The sequence below is a fragment of the Scyliorhinus torazame genome, chromosome 20 (assembly GCF_047496885.1).
Source record: "Scyliorhinus torazame isolate Kashiwa2021f chromosome 20, sScyTor2.1, whole genome shotgun sequence".
Classification (NCBI taxonomy): Eukaryota; Metazoa; Chordata; class Chondrichthyes; order Carcharhiniformes; family Scyliorhinidae; genus Scyliorhinus; species Scyliorhinus torazame.
In genome coordinates, this window is record NC_092726.1 from 30,907,235 (window position 1) to 30,933,494 (window position 26,260).

The following is a 26,260-nucleotide window of genomic DNA, read 5'->3' on the forward strand; positions in this document are numbered from 1 at the left end:
CTGGAGTCGGTGATCCACCCTGACCAGACCTTGGCTGTACCCGGCAGAAAGATCTCTGATAGCCTCGCGCTACTCAGGTATACGATCGCCTACGTGCAGGACAGGGGGGTGGACACTTGCCTCATTAGCCTTGACCAGGAGAAGGCTTTTGACAGAATATCACACACCTACATGATGGATGTGCTCTCCAAAATGGGGTTTGGGGAGGGAATTCGCAATTGGATCAAACTGCTCTGCACAAACATCTCTCGCGCAGTCTCAATCAATGGGTGGGAATCAGAAAAGTTCCAGATCAAATCTGGAGTCAGGCAGGGCTGGCCTCTCTCCTCTGCCCTTTTTGTGTGCTGCATAGAACCTTTTGCCGAGTCCATCAGGAGGGATCCGGGCATAAGAGGAGTGACGATCCCAGGCAGTGGAGGCATGCAAGTGAAGGCCTCCCTGTACATGGACGACGTTGCCGTCTTCTGCTCGGATCCTGCGTCTGTGTGCAGGCTCTTGACCACCTGCGACCAGTTTGAACTGGCCTCGGGAGCCAAGGTAAACCGGGGCAAGAGCGAGGCCATGTTCTTTGGGAACTGGGCCGACCGGTCCTTTGTCCCCTTCACTGTCAGGTCAGATTACCTGAAGGTGCTGGGGATATGGTTCGGAGCTCCTGGGGCGTGCACCAAAAACTGGGAGGAGCGCATAGGAAAGGTAAGACAGAAACTGGGCTGGTGGGAGCAACGCTCCCTCTCCATTGCGGGCAAAACCCTGGTCATCAGGTGTGAGGTACTCTCGGTGCTACTGTACGTGGCGCAGGTCTGGCCCATAACCCGACCCTCCGCCACAGCAGTCACCCGGGCCATCTTCAAATTTATTTGGCGATCCAAGATGGACCGTGTCCGAAGGGCCACCATGTACAAACCTCTGGAGAAGGGAGGGCGGAACGTACCCAACGCCTCCCTCATCCTGTTGGCCACCTTTGAGTCCAGCTGCATCAAGCTGTGCGTGGACCCCCAGTATGCAAACACCAAGTGTCACTACATACTGGGGTTCTACCTGTCCCCGGTGTTACGATGGGCCTGGCCTCATTGCCGCGGAACGCTCCAAGTAGTTGGACCGTACCGTACCACATGTCCTTCGTGGAAAAGTTTTTGAAGAAAAACACCTTTGACCACAAGGCAATGAAGCAGTGGTCAGCACGTAATGTCCTCGAGGCCCTCAGGGAAAAGGAGACCGTGGAGGACGTTGGATGGTTCCCTGAGCAGACTGCCAGAGTCATCTGGCAGAACGCCTCATCACCAGAACTTTCAAACAAGCACCAAGACCTAGCTTGGCTGGTGGTGAGAAGGGCCCTCCCTGTCAGATTTTTCATGCACACCCGAAGGCTCTGCACCAATGCACGCTGCCCTCGGAGTGGCTGTGGGGGAAATGAGACGGTCACACACCTCCTTGTGGAATGTGCCTTTGCAAAGAAGGTCTGGAGAGAGATGCAGTGGTATTTGTCAAGGTTTATCCCAAACAGATCTGTGACACAGGACTCTGTGCTCTACGGACTGTTTCCAGGGACACACACCGAGACAAATATCAACTGCTGCTGGAAGGTCATCAACTCGGTAAAAGACGCTCTTTGGTCTGCCCGAAACTTGCTGATCTTCCAGTGCAAAGAATTGTCCTCGACCGAGTGTTGCAGACTGGCACATTCCAAGGTCCAGGACTACGTGCTGAGGGACGCACTCAAGCTTGGGGCAGCTGCCGCCAAGGCGCAATGGGGAAAGACCACAGTGTAAAGTCTTTCCAGCAAATGTACACCGAGGGGCGCGTAACAGTGTAAAGCCCCTCGGTCTGGGCAATCAACACTCCAATGTATAAAACAAACATGCCACTGTAAATATTTAAGAAGGAATTGTAATTTAAAGAGTGATATGTGTACGACAATATCAAAATTGAATGAAAGAAAGTCAAGGCAACATGTAACCCTGCCGGAAATGTACAGTCAAGCCAATTTGAAATGTTTCTGTAATGCTCATGATAAATTTTTATGAATAAAGTATATTTTTTTGAAAAAAAAAAAAAAAAAAATCTGTTCTTATCAGTTTAATATCTGATATGTCCTCAATATGGAGACCGAATATTAAATTGATTTTTAGGACTCGGAGATGGTTCAGGGACTTGCTCCTTCCGCTCCACGCATCAACCTGGACTTGCAGTGCTTCCAGGAATGGTGCCTTCACCCCGCTTTGGGGCGGAAATGTATAAAAGCAGAAAATGCCGCAAAACCTGCCTACCCCTTTTCTCTGTTGTCCAGTTGCCTCATCTTGACCAATTTCAGGCATTTCAAGCTCCAAAGCATTGCTAGCTTTTCGGCTGGCGGGAGCTTCGTGCACTAATGTTGCAAGTCGATGGACTCGAGGACTTTCGGCAGCCAGGCTCCGTTTTCAGCTGATATGCCGCACAGATTTCCTGCTGCTTTTTACAGGCCACTCACCTTCACACTCGGATGCCGACTTGCCTACTCCTCACTTCAGTTACCACATCCCTTCATCCTGCACAACGGGGAAGTGTGGCGACAGACTGAACGGCATCCTGTTTGGATGTAGGTATACCTTCACGGCGTCTCTTTTAGTTCTCCTGACTCCACGACCAACACGCCAGGGTGGAGCTCAGGGAGACTAGACATTGCCCTCAGTTGGATTCCGCCAGTACTTGCTGTTTGCACGGATTGCCCTTTGTTCGGCAAAGGTGGAGATGACTTCGACTCCCTCTGTTGGGTGTCACTGGGCCTTCACAGCGTCTCCATTTCATCTGGTGACGACAGGGCACGGCTTGCCAGACGATGTCTTCCTTGTTGTGTTTTACTGGTTCTGCATGCTCAGACTCCACCGTGCTCGGCCAAGCTGGATGTCTCTTGTCCAACAGTGAGCGTAGACTAAAAGTTCCAAAGCACAGTCGAGCGCAGCAAGGTGCACCTGAATGTCGGTGGACGAGGAGGACAAGAGCCATTGCCGGAAAATATGGGCTATCGCTTCTCGGCCTTTTGGCTCAGATCAAGTGTAGTATCTGTTCTTATCAGTTTAATATCTGATATGTCCTCAATCTGGGGACCGAATATTAAATTGATTTTTAGGACTCGGAGATGGTTCAGGGGCTTGCTCCTTCCGCTCCACGCATCAACCTGGTCTTGCAGTGCTTCCAGGAATGGTGCCCTATCCCCGCTTTGGGGCGCCAAATGTATAAAAGCAGAAAATGCCGCAAAACCTGGCTTACCCTTTTCTCTCTTGTCCAGTTGTCTCATCCTGACCAATTTAAGGCCTTTCAGGCTCCAAAGCATTGCTAGCTTTTCTGCTGTCGGGAGCTCCGTGCACGAATGTTGTGAGCCGATGGACTCGCGGACTTGCGGCAGCCAGGCTCCGTTTTCAGCTGATATGCCACACAGATTTCCTGCTGCTCTTTACAGGCCACTCACCTTCACACTCGGATGCCGACTTGCCTTCTCCTCACTTCAGTTACCACATCCCTTCATCCTGCACAACGGGGAAGTGTGGCGACAGACTGAACGGCATTCTCTTTGGATGTAGGTATACCTTCACGGCGTCTCTTTTCGTTCTCCTGACTCCACGACCAACACGCCAGGGTGGAGCTCAGGGAGACTAGACATTGCCCCCTGTTGGATACCGCCAGTACTTGCTGCTTGCACGGATTGTCCTTTGTTCGGCAAAGGTGGAGATTTCTTCCACTCCCTCCGTTGGGTGTCACTGGCCTTCACAGCGTCTCCATTTCATCTGGTGACGACAGGGGACGGCTTGCCAGACGATGTCTTCGTGTTGTGTTTTACTGGTTCTGCATGCACAGACTCCACCGTGCTCGGCCAAGCTGGAGGTTTCTTGACCAACAGTGAGCGTAGACTAAAAGTTCCAAAGCACAGTCGAGCGCAGCAAGGTGCACCTGAACGTCGGTGGATGAGGAGGACAAGAGCCATTGCCGGAAAATATGGGCTATCGCTTCTCGGCCTTTTGGCTCAGATCAAGTGTAGTATCTGTTCTTATCAGTTTAATATCTGATATGTCCTCAATATGGAGACCGAATATTAAATTGATTTTTAGGACTCGGAGATGGTTAAGGGACTTGCTCCTTCCGCTCCACGCATCAACCTGGGCTTGCAGTGCTTCCAGGAATGGTGCCTTCACCCCGCTTTGGGGCGGAAATGTATAAAAGCAGAAAATGCCGCAAAACCTGCCTACCCCTTTTCTCTGTTGTCCAGTTGCCTCATCTTGACCAATTTCAGGCATTTCAAGCTCCAAAGCATTGCTAGCTTTTCTGCTGGCGGGAGCTTCGTGCACTAATGTTGCAAGTCGATGGACTCGAGGACTTTCGGCAGCCAGGCTCCGTTTTCAGCTGATATGCCGCACAGATTTCCTGCTGCTTTTTACAGGCCACTCACCTTCACACTCGGATGCCGACTTGCCTACTCCTCACTTCAGTTACCACATCCCTTCATCCTGCACAACGGGGAAGTGTGGCGACAGACTGAACGGCATTCTCTTTGGATGTAGGTATACCTTCACGGCGTCTCTTTTAGTTCTCCTGACTCCACGACCAACACGCCAGGGTGGAGCTCAGGGAGACTAGACATTGCCCTCTGTTGGATTCCGCCAGTACTTGCTGTTTGCACGGATTGCCCTTTGTTCGGCAAAGGTGGAGATGACTTCGACTCCCTCTGTTGGGTGTCACTGGGCCTTCACAGCGTCTCCATTTCATCTGGTGACGACAGGGCACGGCTTGCCAGACGATGTCTTCCTTGTTGTGTTTTACTGGTTCTGCATGCTCAGACTCCACCGTGCTCGGCCAAGCTGGATGTCTCTTGTCCAACAGTGAGCGTAGACTAAAAGTTCCAAAGCACAGTCGAGCGCAGCAAGGTGCACCTGAATGTCGGTGGACGAGGAGGACAAGAGCCATTGCCGGAAAATATGGGCTATCGCTTCTCGGCCTTTTGGCTCAGATCAAGTGTAGTATCTGTTCTTATCAGTTTAATATCTGATATGTCTTCAATCTGGGGACCGAATATTAAATTGATTTTTAGGACTCGGAGATGGTTCAGGGGCTTGCTCCTTCCGCTCCACGCATCAACCTGGTCTTGCAGTGCTTCGAGGAATGGTGCCCTATCCCCGCTTTGGGGCGCCAAATGTATAAAAGCAGAAAATGCCGCAAAACCTGGCTTACCCTTTTCTCTCTTGTCCAGTTGTCTCATCCTGACCAATTTAAGGCCTTTCAGGCTCCAAAGCATTGCTAGCTTTTCTGCTGTCGGGAGCTCCGTGCACGAATGTTGTGAGCCGATGGACTCGCGGACTTGCGGCAGCCAGGCTCCGTTTTCAGCTGATATGCCACACAGATTTCCTGCTGCTCTTTACAGGCCACTCACCTTCACACTCGGATGCCGACTTGCCTTCTCCTCACTTCAGTTACCACATCCCTTCATCCTGCACAACGGGGAAGTGTGGCGACAGACTGAACGGCATTCTCTTTGGATGTAGGTATACCTTCACGGCGTCTCTTTTCGTTCTCCTGACTCCACGACCAACACGCTAGGGTGGAGCTCAGGGAGACTAGACATTGCCCCCTGTTGGATACCGCCAGTACTTGCTGCTTGCACGGATTGTCCTTTTTTCGGCAAAGGTGGAGATTTCTTCCACTCCCTCCGTTGGGTGTCACTGGCCTTCACAGTGTCTCCATTTCATCTGGTGACGACAGGGGACGGCTTGCCAGACGATGTCTTCGTGTTGTGTTTTACTGGTTCTGCATGCTCAAACTCCACCGTGCTCGGCCAAGCTGGATGTCTCTTGTCCAAGAGTGAGCGTAGACTAAAAGTTCCAAAGCACAGTCGAGCGCAGCAAGGTGCACCTTAATGTCGGTGGACGAGGAGGACAAGAGCCATTGCCGGAAAATATGGGCTATCGCTTCTCGGCCTTTTGGCTCAGATCAAGTGTAGTATCTGTTTTTATCAGTTTAATATCTGATATGTCCTCAATCTGGGGACCGAATATTAAATTGATTTTTAGGACTCGCAGATGGTTCAGGGGCTTGTTCCTTCCGCTCCACGCATCGACCTGGTCTTGCAGTGCTTCCAGGAATGGTGCCCTCTCCCCGCTTTGGGGTGCAAAACGTATAAAAGCAGAAAATGCCGCAAAACCTGGCTTCCCCTTTTCTCTCTTGTCCAGTTGTCTCATCCTGACCAATTTAAGGCCTTTCAGGCTCCTAAGCATTGCTAGCTTTTCTGCTGGCGGGAGCTTCGTGCACGAATGTTGCGAGCCGATGGACTTGCGGCAGCCAGGCTCCGTTTTCAGCTGATATGCCACACAGATTTCCTGCTGCTTTTTACAGGCCACTCACCCTCACCCTCGGATGCCGACTTGCCTTCTCCTCACTTCAGTTACCACATCCCTTCATCCTGCACAACGGGGAAGTGTGGCGACAGACTGAACGGCATCCTGTTTGGATGTAGGTACACCTTCACGGCGTCTCTTTTCGTTCTCCTGACTCCACGACCAACACGCCAGGGGGAGACTAGACATTGCCCTCTGTTGGATTCCGCCAGTACTTGCTGCTTGCACGGATTGCCCTTTGTTCGGCAAAGGTGGAGATGACTTCGACTCCCTCCGTTGGGTGTCACTGGGCCTTCACAGCGTCTCCATTTCACCTGGTGACGACAGGGGACGGCTTTCCAGACGATGTCTTCCTGTTGTGTTTTACTGGTTCTGCATGCTCAGACTCCACCGTGCTCGGCCAAGCTGGATGTCTCTTGTCCAAGAGTGAGCGTAGACTAAAAGTTCCAAAGCACAGTCGAGCGCAGCAAGGTGCACCTTAATGTCGGTGGACGAGGAGGACAAGAGCCATTGCCGGAAAATATGGGCTATCGCTTCTCGGCCTTTTGGCTCAGATCAAGTGTAGTATCTGTTCTTATCAGTTTAATATCTGATATGTCCTCAATCTGGGGACCGAATATTAAATTGATTTTTAGGACTCGGAGATGGTTCAGGGGCTTGTTCCTGCCGCTCCACGCATCAACCTGGTCTTGCAGTGCTTCCAGGAATGGTGTCCTCTCCCCGCTTTGGGGTGCAAAACGTATAAAAGCATAAAATGCCGCAAAACCTGGCTTCCCCTTTTCTCTCTTGTCCAGTTGTCTCATCCTGAACAATTTAAGGCCTTTCAGGCTCCAAAGCATTGCTAGCTTTTCTGCTGGCGGGAGCTTCGTGCACGAATGTTGCGAGTCGATGGACTCGAGGACTTTCGGCAGCCAGGCTCCGTTTTCAGCTGATATGCCGCACAGATTTCCTGCTTCTTTTTACAGGCCACTCACCCTCACCCTCGGATGCCGACTTGCCTTCTCCTCACTTCAGTTACCACATCCCTTCATCCTGCACAACGGGATACTGTTGCGACAGACTGAACGGCATCCTGTTTGGATGTAGGTATACCTTCACGGCGTCTCTTTTCGTTCTCCTGACTCCACGACCAACACGCCAGGGTGGAGCTCAGGGAGACTAGACATTGCCCTCTGTTGGATTCCGCCAGTACTTGCTGTTTGCACGGATTGCCCTTTGTTCGGCAAAGGTGGAGATGACTTCGACTCCCTCTGTTGGGTGTCACTGGGCCTTCACAGCGTCTCCATTTCATCTGGTGACGACAGGGGACGGCTTGCCAGACGATGTCTTCGTGTTGTGTTTACTGGTTCTGCATGCACAGACTCCACCGTGCTCGGCCAAGCTGGATGTCTCTTGACCAACAGTGAGCGTAGACTAAAAGTTCCAAAGCACAGTCGAGCGCAGCAAGGTGCACCTGAATGTTGGTGGATGAGGAGGACACGAGCCATTGCCGGAAAATATGGGTTATCGCTTCTCGGCCTTTTGGCTCAGATCAAGTGTAGTATCTGTTCTTATCAGTTTAATATCTGATATGTCCTCAATCTAGGGACCGAATGTTAAATTGATTTTTAGGACACGGAGATGGTTCAGGGGCTTGCTCCATCCGCTCCACGCATCAACCTGGGCTTGCAGTGCTTCCAGGAATGGTGCCTTCACCCCGCTTTGGGGCGGAAATGTATAAAAGCAGAAAATGCCGCAAAACCTGCCTACCCCTTTTCTCTGTTGTCCAGTTGCCTCATCTTGACCAATTTAAGGCATTTCAAGCTCCAACGCATTGCTAGCTTTTCTGCTGGCGGGAGCTTCGTGCACTAATGTTGCGAGTCGATGGACTCGAGGACTTTCGGCAGCCAGGCTCCGTTTTCAGCTGATATGCCGCACAGATTTCCTGCTGCTTTTTACAGGCCACTCACCCTCACCCTCGGATGCCGACTTGCCTTCTCCTCACTTCAGTTACCACATCCCTTCATCCTGCACAACGGGGAAGTGTGGCGACAGACTGAACGGCATCCTGTTTGGATGTAGGTACACCTTCACGGCGTCTCTTTTCGTTCTCCTGACTCCACGACCAACACGCCAGGGTGGAGCTCAGGGAGACTAGACATTGCCCTCTGTTGGATTCCGCCAGTACTTGCTGCTTGCACGGATTGCCCTTTGTTCGGCAAAGGTGGAGATTACTTCGACTCCCTCCGTTGGGTGTCACTGGGCCTTCACAGCGTCTCCATTTCATCTGGTGACGACAGGGGACGGCTTGCCAGACGATGTCTTCGTGTTGTGTTTACTGGTTCTGCATGCACAGACTCCACCGTGCTCGGCCAAGCTGGATGTCTCTTGACCAACAGTGAGCGTAGACTAAAAGTTCCAAAGCACAGTCGAGCGCAGCAAGGTGCACCTGAATGTCGGTGGACGAGGAGGACAAGAGCCATTGCCGGAAAATATGGGCTATCGCTTCTCGGCCTTTTGGCTAAGATCAAGTGTAGTCACATTTGATCGAGAGAAGCTGAGGATTTCGATGTCGATTGTGGATTGGCGAACTCGGAGGGATTGAAGTCGTTAAAGAGGAAATGTTTGGAGCTTGGCTGCTATTGGTGGATCTACATGCTGGCCTAAACCTCGGGTTTAGGCCTAACGCCGATACAGTTTCACACCCAACGTACGAGCTATGGATGCAGCTGCATCACGACCACCAGGCTGGGGAGTGCGAAACACTGTCCGAGTCACAGTAAAGAAAACGGAGGGAGAGTCACCTTTGGACCGGAAACACTTCGTGAAGAGGGTGCTGCTCGAGTGTTGTGGGTTTAAAGCAACAGAGATCTTCTGGTTGCAAAACTTCCCCAAGAATGGTTTCTTTGATGTCACCTTCAAGAGCGTCGCAGCGTGCATCAAATTCTTGAACGTCTTCAAGGAAAAAGGTAACCAGAGTCCCCTGTCGATCCTGACCGCGGAGCCTCTGTTTACGCTACCGGCACAGCGAAACCGGGTTGTTACACTGCACACGTACAACCCCCACGTCCCTGTGTCTGATGTGCTCACGTTCCTCGCCAGGTACGCTGAGCTGAAAAGTGACAGCGTGCAAGTGAAAGACACCTTCGGCATCTGGACAAGTGAGCACCAGGTCAAGGGACCCTAAGAACGGACAGCAACGGAGCCATCCTGCATCCCCCCTCCAATTTCGCTATTGGAGTAAATCGTGGCTACCTCTACTACGTGGGACAGCCACGAGTATGCCACACCTGTGGCAAAACTGGGCATGTTGCCGCAAACTGCAGTGTGACCTTCTGCAAGAACTGCAGGCAGGAGGGACACATGACTAAGGACTGCAAGGAAGACAAGTGCTGCAACCTGTGTGGGGAGGCCGGCCATATTTACAGGGCCTGCCCGAAACGCGGGGCGACATACGCTCAAATCATCAGCAGCGGAGTTAAAAAGGCGACCAGAGAGGAGGTGCATACACCCTCCACCGAAAAAGACACCATGGTTCAGAATGAGGAAAAGCAACAGAAGGGCCCCCAACAAAAAGAGGAGGCCCCAGCACCTCCTGACAACCCAACCCCAGCCCCATCTGATGAGGAACACTCAATGGAAGAGGAAGAGGAGGGGACAAAGAATAAAGAGCCCTGGGAAACCGTGAACAGGGACAAACGTAAGAGGAAACAAAAAAACAAACTGAAGAACCCCCTGAGGGGTAGTGGCAAAAAGCGACACCTCTCAGCCGGCGCACTTAGTGCCGACACCTCATCCGATGAGGGAAAACAGGACAAGAATCGGCCTCAGATAAAGAGGCAAAGCACCAACGTGGAACGGAAGGCACAGACCCCCCAGACCACAGACCGTGAAGAAAACAAGGTGACAGACCAACCCCCGATAGCAACGAGCAGCAACAACCCAGGTGAAGACCGGCCTGCAACCCCAACACCTACTGACTGCCACGACGAACCCCAGGGCTACACCCCCCCCCCCAATGCATCTGCATCAAAATCACGGGGCCAGTACGGACCAGAACAGTTTTCTCAGCCCTGCAACTGTGCTAAAGTTTGCGAACACCACCGGCATGCTGGGGAACATTCAACAGCTGGAACAGCCAACTGTATAGACTCTGGACTCTTGAGACTGGTAAATCTATCTTTTTATAATGGGTTTAAAAATTGCATCCATAAATGTGCGAAGCATCAAAGATACTTCGCGGTGTGTAGCCACACTCAACTATTTGGCAAATGTAAAAGCTGACCTACTGTTCCTGCAGGAGTGCGGAATTCCGCACCTCAGCAACTACAGGCGCTGGTCGAGCTGGTGGTCCCACGGGCCATCCATCTGGTCAGGAGGAAACGACTGCCGCTCCTCCGGCCTGGGTATTCTGCTGCGGGGAGGCAACTTCACCATCTCCGACGTTAAGGAGGTGGTGGGCGGGCGCCTCCTCGTAGCAGACGTGAAATACAAAAACACCCCTCTCAGACTTATTAATGTGTACGCCCCGGCCGTAAAAAGTGAGCGGCTGGCAGTTCTTCAGCAACTCCCAATGCTGTTGGCCACCTCCAAGCCGGTCATCCTGGGTGGTGACTTCAACTGCATCATCGATGCGGCTGTACGATCCAGCAAAGCCGACAGCAAACTAGACGCTACGTCCAGACTCCTGATGGAAACGGTAAAAGACGCCAAGCTGCTCGACGTCTGCAGCAACCCTGCAGACGGCGCGCAGCGTAGATACACATGGTCACGGCCAGACGGGTCCGTCCGCTCCAGGATAGACTTCTTTTTTGTGTCCCGAGCTTTCACGGTCAGGTCCACCGACGTAACGCCGGTGTTCTTCTCTGACCACTGCCTCCTACTGGCCGACTGCCACCTGCAGGAAGACCAGGGGTAGGATGAGACAACTGGACAAGAGAGAAGAGGGGAAGCCAGGTTTTGCGCCATTTTCTGCTTTTGCACTATTTGTACCCAAAGCGGGGTGAAGGCACCATTCCTGGAAACATTGCAAGACCAGTTTGATGCCTGGAGCGGAGCAAGAAAGCCCCTGAACCATCTCCGTGTCCCAAAAATCAATTTAATATTCTGTCCCCCGATAACGGACATACCAGATATTAAACTGATAAGAACAGATACTACACTTGATCTGAACCAAAAGGCCGAGAAGCGATAGCCCATGTTTTCCGGCTATTTCCCTAGTTATCCTTTTACCCTTAATGAGCTGGTAAAATTAATTAGGACGTTCGTTCATTTTACCTGCCTGTATGCTTTCATGTACCGTTTTTGCTCTCCTAATTACCAGTGTGGATAGGAAGGCAGAATTGTCCTTCTAAAGTTCACCAGCTTCTTCAATATAGAACAGTCGGCTGGATAGGAAAACAATTATTCTTCCTGAGTTTTGCTGGATATGGTATTGTGGAAAGTCCGGTGGATCGGGACACTAACTAAGGTGGGATTTATGCAGTCGAGCAATTGGGGGCAGAGGATCTATCCATTTCTATCATTAAAAAAAAATCTTTATGACGTTGAAGACTTGTTTAAATTCCCCATAACCTCCTGCGCTCCAGAAAGACGAATCCCAGCTCCTACACACAACTGGGTTGCAGGACAGCCACATCCATCGTCACAGCGATGTGTGGGGCGGGCGGGACCATGGGGAACGAGGGCTCACCACTGCGCTATCCTTCTCCCAGTTTTACTGGTGCTTCCAGTCCCATTTTCAGCCTGTCTCACAACTGGCGTGTCCCGTCCATCGATGAACTGTTTCATCCCTAAGCTGAGGGCTTGTAGGTGAATAGCCCCCGGTAGAAGGTCTCAAATGCCTCATAGACATTTTTTGGCTCTGCCACTGGATTCGGTCTGCTGCTTCTAATCTGAGCTATTACCCCCGTGGCTGCCTGCTTTCTCAGCTGGCGAACCAGCAGTGGCTGGCTTTATCTCCGTGTTCGTAAAGGGTCTCCCGTACCTGGCGGAGTTGCTGCAATGCTTCCCTCGTGGAGAGCAGATCAAAGACCATTTGTAGCTTTTTCCCCTCCGCCAGGAGTTCCTTTGTCGGGATCTCAGAGTATCGCCTGTCTACCTCCAGTATGGAGTCCACAACTGTCGCCTAGCCGCCCTCTCTACCTTGTCTCTACGTGCGTTCTTGGCCATGATATCACCCCTGATCACAGCCTTCGTGGCCTCCCAGTGCGTGAAGGGCGGGACTTCCCCATTCTAGTTATTAACAATATAGTCATCTGTGGCCTGTGATATTTTCTTGCACAAAGCCTTATGGGCATGTCGGGCCATGTCCAACCTCCATGTGGGGGGCGGGGTAGCAGGCATTGAGCAAAAACGTATTAATCTGGCTGCATATTAATATGGAACCATATTGATATGGAACAGCATTAATGTGGCTGGATATTAATATGGAACATTATTCATATGGAGCAGTATTAATATGGCTGCATATTAACTTGGAACCGTATTAATATGGAATAGTATTAATATGGCTGAATATCAATATGGAACAGCACTAATATGGAACAGTATTAATATGGAACCATATCTTCACAGCTCCAGGGTCCCAGATTTGATTCCGAGCTTGGGTCACTCTCTTTGCGGAGCCTGCATGTTCTCCCGGTGTCTGCGTGCATTTCCTGCGGGTGCTCCGGTTTCCTCCCACAAGGCGCGAAAGACGTGCTTGTTAGGTGAATTGGACATTCTGAATTCTCCCTCTGTGTACCCGAACAGGCGCCGGAATGTGGCGACGAAGGGCTTTTCACAGTAACTTCGTTGTTGTGTTAATGTAAGACTACTTGTGACAAAGATAATTATTATTAATATGGAATGTGGCTGGATGTTAATATGGAACTGTATTACTGTGGAACAGTGTTAATATAGCCGGCTTTTAAAATGGCCAGATATTAATATGGAACAGTACTAATATGGAACAGTGTTAACATGGCTGGATATTAATATGGAACAGTAATCATATAGAACAGTATTAATATGGAACACTACTAATATTGAAAAGTTATAATATGAGCGAGTATTAAAATGGAACAATGTTTATATGCTGGACATAAATATATAACAGTACTCATTTGCAACGGTCTTAAAATGAAGCAGCACGAATATGGAACAGTATTAATATGGAACAGTATTAATGTGGAAGAGTATTAATATGGAACAGTATTAATATGGAGCCGTTTTAATATGGCTGCATATTAAAATGGAGCAGAATTAATATGCTGGATAGAAATATGGAACAGTATTATTTTGGCTGGATCCCGTTCAGTTTCTGGAAGGGCATATACTGGCCTCGGGAAAGGTGTGTTTTAGGTCTCCAAAGAAATTCGCTTGACATAAACATGTTTAATGTTTAAAAACATGATTTATTATCGGGCACATTTTAAGTCCGATTACAGTAGGGCACTTTTAATTGGTGTGTTACTGTAAGGCTCTGTTTAAATAAGGTCCGTTTGACTGTAGGGCACTGTTTAAATACATTTGATTGACTATAGGGCACTGTTTAAATGCATTTGGTTTACTGTAGGGCACTGTATAAATGCATTTGATTTACTGTAGGGCACTGTTTAAATGCATTTATTTACTATGGGCACTGTTAAAATGCATTTGATTTATTGTAAGGCACAGTTTAAATGCATTTCACTTACTTCACTGCACTATTTAAACGCATTTGGTTTACAACAGGGCACTGTTTAAATTCATTTAATTTACTGTAGGGCACTAATTATATGCATTTGAGTGTTGGGAACTCTTTAAATGCATTTAGTTAACTGTCAGAAACTGTTTAAAAGCATTTCGTATACTGTAGGGCACTGTTTGAATGCATTTGATTCAATGCAGGGCATTTTTTAAATTCATTTAGTTCACTGTAGGATACTGTTTAAATGTATTTGAATTATTGTAGCGCCTGTTTAAAAACATTTGATTTACTATGTCACTGTTTAAATGCATTTGATTTACTGTAGGGCACTGTTTAAATGCATTTGATTTAACGTAGAACACTGTTTAAATGCTTTTGATTTACAGGAGGGCAATGTTTAAATGCATTTGAGTATCGGGCACTGTTTAAATGCAATTAGTTTACTGTAGGGAACTAAATGCATTTGATTTACTGTTGGGCACTGTTTAAATGCATTTGATTTACTGTAGGGCACGGTTTAAACGCATTTGATTTACTGTAGGGCACTTTTTAAATGCATTTGATTTAACGTAGAACACTGTTTAAATGCTTTTGATTTACAGGAGGGCAATGTTTAAATGCATTTGAGTATCGGGCACTGTTTAAATGCATTTGATTTACTGGAGGGCACTGTTTAAATGCATTTAATTTACTGTGGTGCACTGTTTAAAAGTATTTGTTTTACTCTAGCGCAGTGTTTAAACATATTTAATTGACTGTCGGGGCACTGTTTAAATACATTTGATTTATTGTCGGCACTGTTTAAATGCATTTAATTTACTATAAAGAACTGTTTAAATACATTTGGCACTGTTTAGATATAATTGACTTATTTTAGGCCACTGTTCAAATGCATTTGATTTACTGTAGGGCACTGTTTAAATGCATAATTGACTCGAGGGCACTGTTTAAATACATTTGATGGACTGTTGTGCGCTATTTAATTATATTTGATTTACTGCAGTACACTGTTTAAATACTTTGGATGTATTCTGGGGCACTGTTTAAATGCATTTGATTTACTGCAGGGCACTGTTTAAATGCCGTTAGTTTGCTGTCGGGCACTGTTTAAATGCACTTGACTTACTGTAGGGCATTGTTTCAATGCGTTTGATTTCGTGTCGGACACTGTGTAAACGCATTTAATTTATTCTAGGGCACAAATTTAAATACTTTTGATTTACTGTCAGGCACTGTTTAAATGCAATTAATTTACTATAAATCACGATTTAAATATATTTGGCTCACTGTAGGGCACTGTTTGAATGCATTTGATTTCCTTCAGGGCACTTTTTAAATGCATTTAGTTTCCGGTAGGGCATTGTTTAAACGCATTTGATTTATTGCAGAGCCTGTTTAAATACATTTGATTTACTGTGTCGCTGTTTAAATGCATTTCATTTACTGTCGGGCACTATTTAAATGCATTTGATTTACTATAAAGCACTGTTCAAAAACGTTTGGTTTACTGCAGGGCATTGTTTAAATACATTTGATTTAACTTAGGGCACTGATTAAATGCATTTGATTTACAGTCGGGCACTGTTGAAATGCATTTAATTGACTCGAGGGCACTGTTTAAATACAATTGATGGACTGTTGTGCGCTATTTAATTATATTTGATTTACTGCAGTGCACTGTTTAAATACTTTGGATTTATTCTGGGCACTGTTTCTGTACATTTGATTTACTGTAGGGCACTGATTAAATGCCTTTAGTTTGCTGTAGGAAAAAGAAAGGGAGAAAGAAAGAGATAGAGAGGAATAAGAAAGGGAGAGAGACGGAAATGAATGAGAGAGAGAGAAGAAATAGAAAAAGCGAGAGAAGAAAGTAGAAAAGGAAGAATAGCCCCAGCAGAACAAAGAGAAAGTGAAAGGGAGATACAGATCAGGGGGAAAAATAAAGAGAGAGAGTTTGAACTTCAGAAAATAGCCATGAAACATGACAGTCAGTTAAAATTGGTAGACGCAAAGGGAAACGTACAGTTGGATGATAGTGATGAGGATAGTGAGAAAGAGCGTCAAAGTTGAAGGCTTGGTGGAATAGTTTTTTAATATGTCCAAGCATTGCCAAGGTTTGACGAGAAGGAGGTAGAAGCCTTTTTCATTTAATTTGAGAAGGTGGCAAAACAAATAAAATGGCCACAGGACATGTGGGTATTACTGATTCAAACAAAGCTGGAAGGTAGAGCCAGTGAAGTGTTTGCATCACTACCGCAGGAGGTATCTGGGACGTATGAGGAGGTGACAAAATCCATCGTAGGTGCATATGAACTCGGGCACGAAGCTCACTGACAAAGGTTTAGAAAATTAAAGAAAGAATTTGGTCATACATACATGGAGTTTGAAAGGCTCAAACAAATTAATTTTGATAGGTGGATAAGGGATTTGAAAATAGACCAAACGTACAAAGCTCTCAGAGAAATTATACTTTTGGAGGAGTTTAAAATTGAATTCCTGATGCAGTAAGCACTCATGTGCAAGAACAGAGGGTTAAAATTGCGAGATTAGCAGCAAAATGGCAGATGATTATGAATTAGTTCATAAATCAAAGCTTGGTTTCCGACATCAGTTTCAGCCTGTGAGGGATAGAAACTGGGGACATGAGAAATACTCAAGTGGTAAAAGTAAAGGTGATGTGATGGGATATAATAAGGAGAGTGTACCTCAGAGTAAAAATCCAGGAGGGTGGAAGAGACTTGAAAAGGTTCAAATGTTTTCACTGTAATAAACTAGGCCATGTAAAGTCACAGTGTTGGTGCTTGAAGAAAAGCGCTGGGAAGGCTGATGTGGTAAAACAGGGGTAAGATGTGGTAAGACAGTGGGGGTCGTTAAAGTGGTAAAGGAAAGCCCAAATGAAGCGAAGGAGGTGCAAACGATTGTACACCTGATCAAGAGGTAATTGATCAAATGGTGCCAGATCTCTTTAAAGAATTTACTTGTGTTGGTAAAGGTTACTCATGTGTATCATGAGGAGTAGGTAAAGAAGTCACAATTTTAAGAGATACGGGAGCTAATCAATCTTTAATGGTAGGAGATGAGGAGTTATGTAGTTTGGGAAGAATGCTGCCAGAAAAGGTGGTAATATGTGGAATTCAGGGTGAGAGGAGTAGTGTTCAATTATATAAGGTAAGGTTGGAAAGTCCAGTGAAGAGGCGTGAGGTGGTAGTAGGAGTAATAGAGAAACTATCTTGTCCAGGAATACAGATTATCTTGGGTAATGATATAGCTGAATCGCAGGTGGGAGTGATGCCCACGGTGGTTGATAATCCAGTGGAAAATCAGACAACTGAAGTGTCGAAGTATTTTTCCGGATTCTGTCGTTACAAGGTCGCAAAGTCACAGGTTAAGACAGGAGGGGAATTCAGAGAGTGAAGATGAAGTTGAAGTGCAATTATCAGAAAGGATTTTTGATCAGATGGTTGACAAAGGTGGAGGATGAGGCGGATATTTTTAGTTCAGGAAAATTGGCAGAGTTACAACAGAAAGGTGTAGAAATAAAACGGATGTATCAGAAACATACACGGAAGAGTGTATAACAGAGTGTTATGACCGTTAAAGTAATGGCTTGATGAGAAAATGGAGACCTGTACATATGCAGGCGGATGAAAAGTGGGCAGAAGTTCATCAAGTAGTATTGCCGTTGGGTATGGAAAGGAGGTGTTGCGAGTTTCACATGAGGTACCAGTGGGAGGTCATTTGGGAATAAGGAAAACTTAAGCTAAAATACAAAAACAATTTTATTGGCCTGTACGCCAGAAAGATGTAATTAAATGTTGTCAGTCATGTCACACATGTCAAATGATAGGGAAACCTCAAGCAGTGATAAAAGCAGCGCCCTTAATACCCGTTGCAGCATTTGAGGAACCTTTTCCAAGGGTCCTAATTGATTGCGTAGGACAACTTCCTAAAACAAAATGTTGGAATCAATATCTTTTGGCGATAATGGAGGTGTCTACTAGGTTTCCGGAGGCCATTCCAGTAACATTACAGCTAAAAAGATTCTGGAGGAATTACTTAAATTATTTACTAGCAATAGACGACCCACAGAAATACAACCGGATCAAGGGTCAAATTTTACCTCCTGATTATTCAAAGAAGTTATGGATAGTTTAGGAATAAAACAATTTAAATCAACTGCGTACCACCCAGAATCGCAGGGAGTATTAGAAAGGTGATGTCAGAAATTAAGGACACTGTTGAGGGCTTAGTGTGACGATTATTGAGAGGATTTTGAGAAAGAAATTCCATTTGTACTGTTTGCAATTATGGATGCACCTACTGAGTCAACCAAATTTAGTCTTTTGAACTAACCTTTCGTCATGAGGTACGAGGGTCACTTAAATTGAGTAAGGAAAAATTGGTGAGTGAGTAATCAGAAATTACATTATTGGATTACGTGTCAAATTTCAGGGAACTATTAAATAGAGCAGGTCAATTGGCTAGACAACATTTAAAAGTTGCACAAAATGCGATGAAACGGGTAGCGGACAAGAAATCCAAAGTTTGTAGTTTCGCCTGTGGAGATCAAGCTTTAGTATTGTTCCAAGTGGGAGGTGAACTTTTAAAAGCTAGGTTTTGTGGACCATATCAGATTGAAAGGAAATTAAGTGAAATGAATTACGTGGTAACAATACCAGATAAAAGGAAGACTCACCGAGTGTGTCATGTGAATATGCTTAAAAGGTGCTTGGAAAGGGAAGGAGAGAAAAAGGTTTTAATGATTCTAACTCAAAATGACCAACCAAATCCAGATGACTGTGAATTTGACACACCTCAAATTATATTGGAAAACGGGGATGTTCTTAAAAATTGGGATAAATTGTAGAGTTACCTTCCAGAGGAAAAACGGACTGACCTGAAAGTTATCACATGGGCAAGTTTGTGGACATAAATTGGGAAGTACTAAAATGGCTATACATGATGTAGATGTGGGAAATGCTGTTCCAATCAAACGACATCCATGTAGACTTAATCCTTTAAAATTGGCACAGGTTAACAAAGAGATGGTGATTATGCTTTAAAATGGCATAATTGAAGTGGGTTCCAGCCAATGGAGCTCGCCCATAGTGATGATACCAATACCAGACGGTACCCAACAGTTGTGTGTAGACAATAGAAAGGGTAATGCAGTTACAAGAACGGGCTCTTACCCTATCCCACGTTTGGAGAATTGCATTGAGAAAGTGGGACAATCAGCTTTTATTTCCAAACTGGATTTACTTAAGAGTTACTGGCAGATACCTTTATCCGAAAGGGCGAAGGAGATTTCAGCTTTTGTGACTCCAGATGGTATATAACAATTCAAAGTTATGCCATTTGGCATGAAAAACGCCCAACCACATTTAAATGGTTAACTAACAAAGTTGTTTCAGGATTACCCAATTGTGTGGTATACATCGACGATCTGATAGTTTTCAGCCAGGCATGGAAAGAACAGTTGAAACGTCTGATGGAATTATTCGATCGACTTCTGGAGGCGGGTTTGGTGATAAACCTAGCCAAAAGTGAATTTGGAAAAACCCAAGTCACTTTCATTGCGAAGTTTCCGCTACCCTCAAACGTAGGGAAATAATGCGATTTCTTGGCATGAGTGAATTTCATTAAACATTTAAGTAAAATTTCATGTTGAAAGTGACTGTCAATCGAGAAGGGCTTCAGTTGAAGGAAGAAGAACAAAAATGGACTATATTATTATCCCTGTTAGCGTGTGTTGTTTTTAGAAACGCAAAAGTGTGTTTACTTCGTGCATTTCTTAAAGGATAGTGACAAGGTGAAAAATGAAACCATCTTGAAGTTGATGGTTTATATTTTTTCTTGGGCGGAGGTATCATGTGAGAGTACCTTTAAGAAATGGGTGTTTAAGAAATGTACCTTTAAGAAACGGGTGTTTATCAGTGATGTCAGAGTATGGGTGGAGCTGGGCTGTCTGGCAGCTTTTTACTTTCGTTTTCGGCTGTTTGCTGCAGGGTGTGTGTTAGTTTCAGTGTTGGAGCGGAAGCCAGACAGAGCAGGTGTACTCTTGAGCTCTCGGCCATGAAGCGTCTATCTCTTGATTATTTGGTGAAGTCAGAATTATAAACGTTTTCAGGAGTGACGTTAACCAGATGTGCTTCTGTTAAAGGTTCTGTTTTTTGTAAGTCTTCTGGATGTTAAAAGGACAGCTTAAGCATTACTTAGTGTTGTATTCTTTGGGGGTTGTAGTTGAATTAATGGTTGCTAAGAAGTTCACTGTATGTTTTAAAAAGGTTAACTTAAATTCATAGAATAAACATCGATTTGTTTTTTAAAATATATTTTCCATTTCTGCTGTACCTCCTGTAGAGTGGGCCGTGTGCTCCCATACCACAGGCTATTAAAAGTTCTGGGTCAGGTGCGTGAGGTGAACTTCATGATACACTTTGGGAATCTCTAAACCCTGGCCAATAATAAATAAGATTGATGTACTGTAGGCACTATTTAAGTGCATTTGGTATATTGTAGGACACTGTTTAAATGCGATTGATGTACAGTAGGGCACTGATTAAATGCATTTGGTTTACTGTAAAGTACTGTTTAAGTGCCTTTGATTTACTGTAGTACACTGTTTAAATACATTTGATTTAATGTCGGCCACTGTTTAATTGCCTTCAGTTAACTGCCGGGCACTGTTTAAATGTATTTGATTTACTGTAGGGCACTGTTTAAATGCATTTGATTTACTGTAGGGCACTGTTTAAATGCATTTGATTTACTGTAGGGCACAGTTTAATTCCAAATGATTTTGCATCAGGGCACTGGTTAAATACGTTTGGTTTGCTGTAGGGCACTGATTAAATGCATTTGATTTTCTTCAGAGCACAATTTAAATGCATTTGCTTTAGTGTCGGGCACTTTTTAAATAAATTTGATTTACTGTGGTGCACTGTATAAATGCATTTGATTTACTGTAGTGCACTGGATAAACGTATTTGGTTTATTGTAGGCCGCTGTTTTCATGCATTTTATTTACTCTGGCGCGCTTTTTAAATGCATTTGGTTTACTGCAGGGTACTTTCCAAATGCATTTGATTGAGTGTGGGCCACTGTTCAACTGCATTTGTGTTGTGTATGGGACTGTTTAAGCACATTCAATTTACTGTAGGACACAGTTGAAATGCATTTGGTTTACTGCAGGGCACTGTAAATGCATTTGATTTACTATAAAGCACTGTTTAAAAACATTTGGTTCACTGCATGGAACTGTTTAAATGTGATTTATTTACTTAGAGGCACGGTTTATATGCGATTGAAAAACTGTAGGGCACTATTTAAGAGCTTTTGGTTTACTGGAGGGCACTTTGTAAAAGCGATTGATTTACTGAGGGCACTGTTTAAATGCATTTTATTTGCTATAGGGCGCTGTTTAAATGCATTTGACTTACCGCAGGGCAGTGTTTAAATACATTTGATTTTCGGCATGGCGCTGTTTAAATGCATTTGACTTACTGTAGGGCACTGTTTAAATGCATTTGACTTACCGTAGGGCACTGTTTAAATCCTAGGGCACTGTTTAAATACATTAGATTTTTTGTTGTGCACTGTTGAAATGTATTTGGTTTACTTCAGGGCACTGTTTCCCGTATTTCCCGTACCGACTCCCCGAACAGGCATCGGAATGTGGCGACGAGGGGCATTTCACAGTAACTTCCTTTGAAGCCTACTTGTGACAATAAGCGATTTTCATTTCATTCCACTGTTTAAATTTGTTTGATTTACTGTAAGACACTTTAAGGGCATTTGGTTTTTGTCGGACACTATTTAAAAGCATTTGAGTTACTGTAGGGCACTGTTTAAATGCATTTGATTTACTCGGGGGCACTGTCCAAATGCATTTGATTTTCTGCAGGGCCCTGTTTAACTATCTTTGATTTACTGTCGGGCACTGTTTAAATTTGTTTGATTTACTGTAGGGCACTGTTTAAATGCATTTGATTTACCGTAGGGCACTGTTTAAATGTGTTTGACTTACTGTAGGGCACTGTTTAAATGCATTTGATTTACCGTCGGGCACTGTTTAAATACATTGGATATACTCGGGGGCACTGTTCAAATGCATTTGATTTTCTGCAGGGCCCTGTTTCACTATCTTTGATTTACTGTCGGGCACTGTTTAAATACATTTTATTTACTGGAGGGTCCAGTTTAAATGCATTTGATTTAACGTAGATCACTGTTCAAACGCATTTGGGTTACGGTAGGACACGGTTTGAATGCATTTGATTTACTGTAGGACACTGTTTAAATGCATTTGATTTACTGTAGGGCACTGCTTCAATGCATTTTCTTTACTGTAGGGTTCTGTTTAAATGCATTTGACTTAACGTAGGGCACTGTTTAAATGCATTTGGGTTACGGTAGGGCACTGTTTAAATGCATCTGATTTGCTGTAGGACACTGTTTAAATACTTTTGCTTTACTGGAGGGCACTGTTTAAATAAATTTGATTTACAGTAGAGCACTGTTTCAAGTCATTTGATTTAGAGTCGAGCACTGTTTAAATGCATTTAATTTACTCCAGGACCCTCTTTAAGTACATTTGAATTCCTGTAATGCGCTGTTAATGCTATTTGTTTACTGTCAGGCACTGTTTAAAGGCATTTGGTTCACTGTAGCGCACTATTTTAAAGCATTTGATTTTCTGTAGCGCACTGTTTAAATGCCTTTGATTTACTGTCGAGCACTGTTTAAAAGCATTTTCTTTAATGTAGCGCATTGTTTAAATTCATTTGGTTTCCATTTGGGCACTGTTTAAATGCACTTGATTTCCTGTAGGACACTGTTTAAATACATTAGATTTAGTGACGGGCACTGTTTAACTGCCTTTAGTTTACTGTTGGAGACTGTTTAAATGCATTTGATTTTCAGTAGGGCACTTTAACTGCATTTTAATTACTGTAGGGCACTGTTTAAATGCACTAGATTTAGTGACGGGCACTGTTTGACTGCCTTTAGTTTACTTTTGGACACTGTTTAAATGCATTTGATTTTCAGTCGGGCACTTTTATTTACTGTAGGGCACTGTTTAAATGCATTTGCTTTAGTGTCGGGCACTTTTGAAATACATTTGATTGACTGTAGGGCACTGTTTAAATGCATTTGGTTTACTGCTGCACACTTTCTTAATGCATTTGATTTAGTGCAGGGCACTGTTCAACTGCATTTGTATTGCCTAGGGCAATATTTAAGAACATTTGATTTACTGTGGGGCACAGTTGAAATGCATTTGATTTACTGTAGCGCACTGTTTAAATGCATTTGATTTACTGTACAGCACTGTTTAAATGCATTTGGTTTACTGTCGGGAACTGTTTAAATGTGATTGATTTACTTTAGGGTACGGTATAAATACATTTGAGTTACTCTAGGGCACAGTTTAAATACATTTGATTCACTGTAGGTGCACTGTTTAAATGCACATGTTTTATGTCGGGTACTGTTTAAATACATTTTGTTTGCTGGAGGACACGGTTTAAATGTAATGATTTACTGGAGGGCCCTGTTCAAAAGCCTTTCGTTTACTTTAGGGCACTGTTTATAAGGAAAAAGAATAAAGACACGTACAGCACAGGAACAGTCCCTTCGGCCTCCAATCCCGTGCCGACCATCCTGCCCGGCTAAACTACAATCTTCTACTCTTCCTGGGTCCGTATCCATATATTCCCATCCTATTCACGTATTTGTCAAGATGCCCCTTAAATATCACCTCCTCCGGCAGCGAGTTCCAGGCACCCACCACCCTCTGCGTAAAAAACATGCCTCGTACATCTTCTCTGTACCTTGCCGCTCGCACCTTAAACCTATGCCCCTAGTAATTGACCCCTCTACCCTGGGAAAAAGCTCTGTCTAGCCACTCTGTCTTTGACCCTCCTCATAGCTAATGCCCTCCATAGCAGGCAACATTCTGGTAAATCTCTTCTGCACCCTCTCTAAAGCCTCCACATCCTTCTGGTAGTGTGACGACCAGAATTGGACACTATACTCCAAGTGTGGCCTAACTAAGGTTCTATACAGCTGCAACATGACTTGCCAATTCTTATACTCAATGCCCCGGCCAATGAAGGCAAGCATGCCGTATGCTTTCTTGACTACCTTCTTCGCCTGTGTTGCCCCTTTCAGTGACCTGTGTACCTGTACACCTAGATCTCTCTGACTTTCAATACTTTTGAGGGTTCTACCATTCACTGTATATTCACTACCTGCATTAGACCTTCCAAAATGCCTTACCTCACATTTGTCCGGATTAAACTCCATCTGCCATCTCTCCGCCCAATCTCCAAACAATCTAAATCCTGCTGTATCCTCTGACAGTCCTCATCGCTATCCGCAATTCCACCAACCTTTGTGTCGTCTGAAAACTTACTAATCAGACCAGTTACATTTTCCTCCAAATCATTTATATATACTACAAACAGCAAAGGTCCCAGCACTGATCCCTGCGGAACACCACTAGTCACAGCCCTCCAATTAGAAAAGCATCCTCCCATTGCTATTCTCTGCCTTCTATGATCTAGCCAGTTCTATATCCACCTTGCCAGCTCAGCCGTGTGACTTCACCTTTTGTACTAGTCTGCCATGAGGGACCTTGTCAAAGGCCTTACTGAAGTCCATATAGACAACATCCACTGCCCTACCTTCATCAATCATCTTTGTGACCTCCTCGAAAAACTATCAATTTAGTGAGATACGACCTCTCCTTCACAAAACCATGCTGCCTCTCGCTAACACGTCCATTTGCTTTCAAATGGGCAGCACGGTAGCATTGTGGATAGCACAATTGCTTCACAGCTCCAGGGTCCCAGGTTCGATTCCGGCTTGGGTCACTGTCTGTTCGGAGTCTGCACATCCTCCCCGTGTGTGCGCGGGTTTTCTCCAGGTGCTCTGGTTTGCTCCCACAGTCCAAAGATGTGCAGGTTAGGTGGATTGGCCATGATAAATTGCCGTTAGTGTCCAAAATTGCCCTTAGTGTTGGGTGGGGTTACTGGGTTATGGGGATAGGGTGGAGGTGTTGACCTTGGGTAGGGCGCTCTTTCCAAGAGCCGGTGCAGACTCGATGATTCGTATGGCCTCCTTCTGAACTGTAAATTCTATGATAATCAAATGTGAGCAGATCCTGTCTCGAAGAATTCTCTCCAGTACTGGGTGATACTGGGTGATACTGCCGATGATCTCTTGAGTTAGGCAACACTAATGGAAATGAATATACAAATTGTGGAATTAAAGTGAGAAAACTACGTTAAATTCTGATTGCAGCCTTCAGGAACCGATTGTCAGGGGCACTGCTGGAATGAATGTGTGGGACTTGGCTGCTGGGAGAATGCAGTGATCGCTGTTCCTCGAATACATGATGTACGGGCTCAATAACTGGGCAGTAAGGTGTCTAACAACTCCAGGTTAATGTCCAAGAGATTTGTTTCGAATTACTAGCTTTCGGAGTGCAGCTCCTTCACCTGAGAATGGAGCTGAGGTCCGAAAGCTAGTAATTCGAATCAAATCTGTTGGACTTTTATCAAGCGTAGCGTGCCCCAGATGTAGCAAAATCTGCAGGTCGTCCATTGGACTAATCGTTCATCCTAGAGCCTATCTCAGCGTAGCGGGAGAAAATCATCGACGGAACCGAGCGATTCTCAAAGAAACAGAAGAATCAAAGGATTATCTTACCCAGAGTGTGGATATCACCGCTGAACTTTCCCAATGTAATGCGATCCTCAGACCTAGGATCCTGAAGCAAGTGTCCACCCTGGGCATCAATGGTTTCAGTCTCAGCATCGTCATAGTCGCAGAAACAGGAGCTGAGAGGCACAGGTGTTTGCAGTTGAAGTTACTTACGTCCAAAGGACAGTTAGAATGATATACTTTAATCATTCTCTCCCAAGTAATACCGGGGCAGGAAAGTAGATCGATTACGGTATGATGTCATTGAGTTTGAGTGGAGCGAGTTATTGGGCCAGCTTGGGCGGCAGTATTTTCAATTTTAGTTTAAATTCATACTGTTCGCAGAAAATGTACATCCCACCAACCTGCAAACATTTCACAGCCTCCATAGGCTTGTGTAGAATCACAAGGAAACGTTTATTTTTAATTTATTTATTTTATTGGGAGAAATGATAAGACGTTGTTTCAGACTCAAGCAGTTTTGATGTTTCGGTTACTGAAATCATTGTGCAATACCTGAGATCCTTGAATCTCTCAT

At 45.2% G+C, this 26,260-nt stretch overlaps 8 non-coding genes across 8 annotated transcripts; 7 read left to right on the top strand and 1 right to left on the bottom strand.

The window, feature by feature from the left end:
- Nucleotides 1-2,031: 2,031 nt before the first annotated feature.
- On the top strand, nucleotides 2,032-2,214 carry LOC140397309 (U2 spliceosomal RNA). The gene has a single exon (XR_011936811.1). It is a non-coding gene; the product is annotated as a U2 spliceosomal RNA (small nuclear RNA).
- Nucleotides 2,215-3,000: 786 nt separating this feature from the next.
- On the top strand, nucleotides 3,001-3,191 carry LOC140397134 (U2 spliceosomal RNA). Its single transcript, XR_011936720.1, has one exon. It is a non-coding gene; the product is annotated as a U2 spliceosomal RNA (small nuclear RNA).
- A 785-nt stretch (nucleotides 3,192-3,976) lies between these two features.
- Nucleotides 3,977-4,167, top strand: LOC140397710 (U2 spliceosomal RNA). The gene has a single exon (XR_011937141.1). It is a non-coding gene; the product is annotated as a U2 spliceosomal RNA (small nuclear RNA).
- Nucleotides 4,168-4,953: 786 nt separating this feature from the next.
- LOC140397635 (U2 spliceosomal RNA) lies at nucleotides 4,954-5,144 on the top strand. The gene has a single exon (XR_011937068.1). It is a non-coding gene; the product is annotated as a U2 spliceosomal RNA (small nuclear RNA).
- Nucleotides 5,145-5,929: 785 nt separating this feature from the next.
- LOC140397735 (U2 spliceosomal RNA) lies at nucleotides 5,930-6,120 on the top strand. The gene has a single exon (XR_011937164.1). It is a non-coding gene; the product is annotated as a U2 spliceosomal RNA (small nuclear RNA).
- Nucleotides 6,121-6,888: 768 nt separating this feature from the next.
- On the top strand, nucleotides 6,889-7,079 carry LOC140397569 (U2 spliceosomal RNA). The gene has a single exon (XR_011937003.1). It is a non-coding gene; the product is annotated as a U2 spliceosomal RNA (small nuclear RNA).
- Nucleotides 7,080-7,864: 785 nt separating this feature from the next.
- Nucleotides 7,865-8,055, top strand: LOC140397581 (U2 spliceosomal RNA). The gene has a single exon (XR_011937014.1). It is a non-coding gene; the product is annotated as a U2 spliceosomal RNA (small nuclear RNA).
- A 3,284-nt stretch (nucleotides 8,056-11,339) lies between these two features.
- On the bottom strand, nucleotides 11,340-11,530 carry LOC140397894 (U2 spliceosomal RNA). Its single transcript, XR_011937317.1, has one exon. It is a non-coding gene; the product is annotated as a U2 spliceosomal RNA (small nuclear RNA).
- Nucleotides 11,531-26,260: the final 14,730 nt, after the last annotated feature.